Source organism: Nanorana parkeri, unplaced genomic scaffold (genome assembly GCF_000935625.1).
Source record: "Nanorana parkeri isolate BGI_ZX_2015 unplaced genomic scaffold, ASM93562v1 scaffold3331, whole genome shotgun sequence".
Lineage (NCBI taxonomy): Eukaryota > Metazoa > Chordata > Amphibia > Anura > Dicroglossidae > Nanorana > Nanorana parkeri.
This window is the reverse complement of record NW_017309599.1, coordinates 31,801-38,532: the sequence shown is the minus strand read 5'-3', so window position 1 is coordinate 38,532 and position 6,732 is coordinate 31,801. Positions and strand designations below refer to the sequence as shown.

General features: G+C 55.3%; 1 pseudogene; it reads left to right on the top strand.

The window, feature by feature from the left end:
- The window catches only part of LOC108803044, a 37,728-nt pseudogene that overhangs the window by 18,399 nt on the left and 12,597 nt on the right, over positions 1 to 6,732 (top strand).

Genomic DNA, 6,732 nt, shown 5'->3' with positions numbered 1-6,732 from the left:
TTGGTAGACGCCGGACTCTGGGCCTGAATGGAGGATAAATAGGCTCCGCCCATTCAGGGTCGTCAGCCTTGTACCCGGGGTCACTGATGGCAGATTTCTGAGACAGATAGAGCAGCGGGGGAGGGGGGAGCCTGGCCGGGCCCCGTATACATAGAACATGTTACACGTGTAACCTCGCCGCCTCCTTCCTCTTATCATGTTCTCGGGTCACTCACCTCCCATATCATCTTATCAGCCGGAGTTCTCTGCACATGACGCCGCTCCGTACATGCGTGCACTGCCCGGTCATGGCTCCATGTGGGGGGCCACACTGCCCGGTCATGGCTCTATGTGGGGGGCCACACTGCCCGGTCATGGCTCTATGTGGGGGGCCACACTGCCTGGTCATGGCTCCATGTGGGGGGCCACACTGCCCGGTCATGGTCGTCAGGCCGCTCTGTGGGGGGCCACACTGCCCGGTCATGGCTCTATGTGGGGGGCCACACTGCCCGGTCATGGCTCCATGTGGGGGGCCACACTGCCCGGTCATGGCTCTATGTGGGGGGCCACCATAGATCATGGATTGGCCCGGCTGCCACATGGAGTGAGTCTCATCCTCCATATCTGTTATGCGCTCTCAGGTGCTGGGAGACGTTGTTGGGATCGGTCACAATGAATCTCCGGGCCGATCATATAAATGATACAAATGAGTGTGTCATGCTGATCCGTGGTCCTCGCTGAGTGACACCGAGCTGCCCCCCCCCTCCCCCGTGGACGCGCAGTGTGGTCAGTGCACGGGGGGGAACATTGTACAGGTGAGTATGTGCGGCGCACACGTCCCCTCTCATGAAGCCGCGGATGGCGATGACCGCTCACCTCTGTGTTTTGCCTTCGCAGCGTACTCCCCTCCCCCATACCTTCCAGTCCCTAGATGTGATGGCTGCACCCCCCATACCTTCCAGTCCCTAGATGTGATGGCTGCACCCCCCATACCTTCCAGTCCCTAGATGTGATGGCTGCACCCCCCATACCTTCCAGTCCTTCGATGTGACGGCTACACCCCCCACATACCTTCCAGTCCTTGGATGTGGTGGCTGCACCCCCCCCCACATACCTTCCAGTCCTTGGATGTGGTGACTGAACCCCCCCTAATGCCTTCCAGTCCTTAAATGTGGTGGCTGCATGCACCCCCCATTTGCTCGGAATGGAGAATGGAACATTCCACAACGTGTATAAACCTTTTATTCCGGAGCATGTACGACCGACAACACATGAGCATTGTGACCGCCGCGGATGAGCTCCCTGCCAACGTTTCCCCCTCCACCTTCCTCAAGCCAGCGCAGCTCCTGCATGAGGGAGGATCAGATTATCCGTTATGCCGATCAGCTTAAATTTCATTGGATAAAGCCCTGGCTGAGGGGCGGGGTCACAGCGCGGCGGGAGTGGTCTTTTTTTTAACACTTACCTATTTTTCCGATCCGGAGTAGAAATGAAAATCTTTGTTTTTTTCCTCTGCAGCCTCGTCCTCCGACCGATCTCAGCTTCAACTTCGACACCAACAAGCAGCAGAAGCAGCTGATCGCCGAGCTGGAGAACAAGAACAGGTAACGGGAATGAGCGAGTCCAAGGACGAGCATGGCGCTCGGGTGCCACGAGTCTGCGGCTGTCATTTCCCTCCATTGCTGTTGTTGCAGAGAGATATTACAGGAGATCCAGCGATTGCGTCTGGAACATGAACAGGCCTCCCAGCCCACCCCCGAGAAGGCGCAGCAGAACCCCACGCTGCTGGCCGAGCTGCGGCTACTACGGTAAGCTTCCAGGGGGTCCACCCGGAGCGGGGGGGCCGTGTCCCTGGACCGAGGAATATATGGGACCGGGGAGGGGGACCTCCAGGGAGAGGAACCTTCGGGGAGGGGAACCTCCAGGGAGAGGAACCTTCGGGGAGGGGAACCTTCAGGGAGAGGAGAGGAACCTTCAGGGAGAGGAGAGGAACCTTCAGGGAGAGGAGAGGAACGTTCAGGGAGAGGAGAGGAACGTCCGGGGAGTGGGAGAGGAACGTCCAGGGAGAGGAACGTCCAGGGAGAGGAACGTCCAGGGAGAGGAACGTCCAGGGAGAGGAGCCTCCCAGGGAGAGGAACTAGTCACCCCCAAGGAGGACATAGATCGCATTGGACTGCCCTCAGAGGTTCTGATCTGCCCCAACTAAAAGGTTTGGGGCGGAGCTTCTTCGGAGGCTCGCTCCCCATTCATACACACACTGCATTTGTAGACCGGATGTGTGTTTCATGGACTCCAATGATGAGCAGCGTTGTCCTTCCAGACTTCCATTATTGGATTTATATTCTCCTTATTTAGTGTCTCGTACTCTGAGCCGCACCCTTCAGCTTGAGGGTCACCTAAAATCTGACCGCGCACACCGTGTCCCGTGCCCTGAAATGGCAAAGCCGCATCAATAACGGGAATGTGGACCGGTACCGGGCTCTGTTATCCACAATCAGGAGCCGGGTGACAGTATGTGAAGTTGGCCAATGGACATCTGGACTCTAAATCTGGGAAATATAAGTACAGCTCACTGATTGCATTATTCAGGAGCCCAACCGTGACAGGTTCTCTTTACTGATATCTGCCACCTGAACCGCTTTGTGCACCCCAAGATTGTCCTTCCCTCAACTCGTCATTATAAGAGACCTAAGGTCACCCAATGTGTACGCAACACATCCCTCTATAAAGTCTCCGCCCCCTCCTGTAATATAGACTGCTCACTGAGGGTGACTGGTCTTTTCTCCGCCCCCTCCTGTAATCTAGACTGCTCACTGAGGGTGACTGGTCTTGTCTCCGCCCCCTCCTGTAATATAGACTGCTCACTGAGGGTGAGTGGTCTTGTCTCCACCCGCTCCTGTATTATAGACCAGTCAGTGCTGCTCTCTCTCTCTCCTTGTGCAGGGTGACTGGTCTTGTCTCCGCCCACTCTTGTAATTTCCTGTAGTGGGCCCCTCCCACAGCTCAGCTCTCTGCACAGGCTATGTACAGCACGGTGATGATGTCACTGCCATGTTAGGAAGGTAATATCTGGGTGTGTGAAGGAATTGGGTGCCCGGAGCTCAGGTTTATTGGGGGACATTGGGGGGTCTCTCCGGGTGTTACATTCATCTCCTTCCTCCTCTATGTGCAGGCAGCGGAAGGACGAGCTAGAACAGAGGATGTCTGCGCTGCAGGAGAGCCGGCGGGAGCTCATGGTGCAGCTGGAAAGTCTCATGAAGCTGCTGAAGGTGAGTACCGTGTCCCTCACACCACCCTGTACCTCTATTCCTCCTCCGTGTCCCCTCACACCCCCCTGTACCTCTATTCCTCCTCCGTGTCCCCTCACACCCCCCTGTACCTCTATCCCACCTCCGTGTCCCCTCACACCCCCCTGTACCTCTATTCCTCCTCCGTGTCCCCTCACACCCCCCTGTACCTCTATTCCTCCTCCGTGTCCCCTCACCCCCCCCTGTCCCTCTATTCCTCCTCCGTGTCCCCTCACACCCCCCTGTACCTCTATCCCACCTCCGTGTCCCTCACACCCCCCTGTACCTCTATTCCTCCTCCGTGTCCCCTCACACCCCCCTGTACCTCTATTCCTCCTCCGTGTCCCCTCACACCCCCCTGTACCTCTATTCCTCCTCCGTGTCCCCTCACACCCCCCTGTACCTCTATTCCTCCTCCGTGTCCCCTCACACCCCCCTGTACCTCTATTCCTCCTCCGTGTCCCCTCACACCCCCCTGTACCTCTATTCCTCCTCCGTGTCCCCTCACACCCCCCTGTACCTCTATTCCTCCTCCGTGTCCCCTCACACCCCCCTGTACCTCTATTCCTCCTCCGTGTCCCCTCACACCCCCCTGTACCTCTATTCCTCCTCCGTGTCCCCTCACACCCCCCTGTACCTCTATTCCTCCTCCGTGTCCCCTCACACCCCCCTGTACCTCTATTCCTCCTCCGTGTCCCCTCACACCCCCCTGTACCTCTATTCCTCCTCCGTGTCCCCTCACACCCCCCTGTACCTCTATTCCTCCTCCGTGTCCCCTCACACCCCCCTGTACCTCTATTCCTCCTCCGTGTCCCCTCACACCCCCCTGTACCTCTATTCCTCCTCCGTGTCCCCTCACACCCCCCTGTACCTCTATTCCTCCTCCGTGTCCCCTCACACCCCCCTGTACCTCTATCCCACCTCCGTGTCTCCTCACACCCCCCTGTACCTCTATCCCACCTCCGTGTCCCGTCACACCCCCGTGTCCCCCCCCACCCCCCTGTACTTTGCTGTGGGGCCCCTGCACCAGGAGTTTGTGGCCCTTCCCTTTGGACTCTTGCTTGTACCTCTGGTATTCAGCACGTTTCTGGCCTCGGTACCAGCTCTGCTGCATTCCCGTAGTGGGATACTTAGAGGACCTCCCGTTGAGGGAACATAGTGGTCGCTGTCAGATAAGGTGACTGAGGTGAATCCTAATCCATTGGTTGGAATTATCTCAGTCTAGTCCTAGACACAGCTCAAGCCTCGTGCTCCAGTCCCAGATTCAGTCCGGAAGCCATCGGGCTTTCTGCTTGTACTGTTCTAGGTCAGATAGAAGCCTTTTTTGCCTTTTTTGAGGCGGTCCCATTGGCCTCCAGAGCTCTACAACTCAACATTCAATCATCATGGGAAACGTTGTGCCAGTCTCTGGATGGACCGATCCGTCTATCACCAAGGACCATATGGTCCATGGCCTGGTGGTTCAGGACTCCACCTCTGGGGTCAGGAATGTCCTTCCTCCATTCCCATCTCTTGGAGGATCCTTTTGATGGACACCAGCCTATGAGACTGTGGAGGAGTCTTGGGGCACCCTGTCAATGTCAGGGACTTTGTCCTCGAAGGAGTCTCAACATCCTGGAATTTTAGGCCATTTTGCGGTCTCTACAGCGCTGGATCATCCTACTGGAGGTTCATCTGAGTAGGGTTCAGTTGGACAGCGGTGGTGTATATCAACCATTAGGGAGGAACCAGAAGTCTCGCCCCGACAAGAGAAGTAGATCCTATCCTAGTCAGAATTTCATGCTCCAGCCTTGTCCGCTTTGTATATGACAGGCACGGGCTGTTGGCAAGCAGATTTCCTCAGGTGGCAGCATCTGGACTCAGAGAACTGGTCCCTATACCTGGAGATTTTCCAGGACCGGTGTCACAGGTGGCAAATGCTGGATGTGGACCTCCTGGCATCTTGCGGAAGTAGTGGACTCTCTAAGTTATGACTTTCCTTTCCAAAAACCTTGTACTCGTCTGTTTCACAGGATCAGGATGGAGGGAATTCTGACAATCCTCATGTCTCCGGACTGGCCTGGGCAGATGTGGTACACCAACCTGGCAGACGCTCTGTGGCCTTCACTGGTTTCTAAGGATCTTCTGGTCCAGGGAACAATTTGGCCTTCTACTTCAGGCTGCTGGCTTTACCGGCATAGCCTAGGTTCTGAGAGGCGGGGTCATCGCTGAGTCTGAGATTCCTATGATGCTCAAAGCGGGGAAATCCATTTCTCACAAGGTCTGTCATCTGACCTGGAAGCCATACTTCCCTTAAAGTCTGGTGAGTCTTGGCGCTTCCAACCCAGAAGTTCCTCCATGGGACAGATTCTCTCCTGCATCTGGAGGTGGCCCGGCACACGGCTCATTATTATTAGTGAGATTTCTGCCTCAGAGATGGTTGGCCTCTCACTCTTTGAGTATCACCTTTGCATAGAGGTTCTCCCATGTCCCCCCGTCTGTTACCTGGTGATTGAGTGGGATCTTCAACTGGATCTTTCGATTCGTTAGAAATCTTTGGAGTCATTTGTCTCTCTTCTCTCACCTACAAAGTCGAGTTTAATGTAGCCATTACCTTTGCGAGTCACGAGATTGAGCTGGCGGTCTTATCCTGCAAGGATCACTTCTTATGTACAAGGTGGTGTTGAGGGTCCGGACCTCCTTCCTGCCTGAGGTAGTTGATGCCTTTCATCTCAACCAGGACACTGTTTTCCATCCCTTGGCCTGGCGCCTTAGCTTGGATGTGGTTTGGCCTCTGAGAATCTCTCAGGGATGGCTTCTTTGAGGAAGACTGGCTTGCTTTTTGTATTTCCCTATGTACCCCCTGAAGGTGCTCCAGCTTCTCCTTCTACCATCTCTAGGTGGCTCAGGCAGACCACCATCCAAGCTTATGGTATCAAGGATCGGATCCACCCTTTCCTGTCAAGGTGAACTCAGCCAGATCTATGGCTGCCTCTTGGACATTTTGTCATTGAGAACTGTTTCCTGAATGTTCTACATTCTACCAGGTGGTGTCCTCTGGTACCATCTTTGGATGGAAGGTTCCTCAGGCTTTGGATGTAAGGTTCCTCAGGCTTTGGATGAAAGGTTCCTCTGGCTTTGGATGGAAGGTTCCTCTGGCTTTGGATGGAAGGTTCCTCAGGCTTTGAATGGAAGGTTCCTCAGGCTTTGGATGGAAGGTTCCTCAGGCTTTGGATGGAAGGTTCCTCAGGCTTTGGATGGAAGGTTCCTCAGGCTTTGGATGGAAGGTTCCTCAGGCTTTGGATGGAAGGTTCCTCAGGCTTTGGATGGAAGGTTCCTCAGGCTTTGGATGGAAGGTTCCTCAGGCTTTGGATGGAAGGTTCCTCAGGCTTTGGATGGAAGGTTCCTCAGGCTTTGGATGGAAGGTTCCTCAGGCTTTGGATGGAAGGTTCCTCAGGCTTTGGATGGAAGGTTCCTCAGGCTTTGG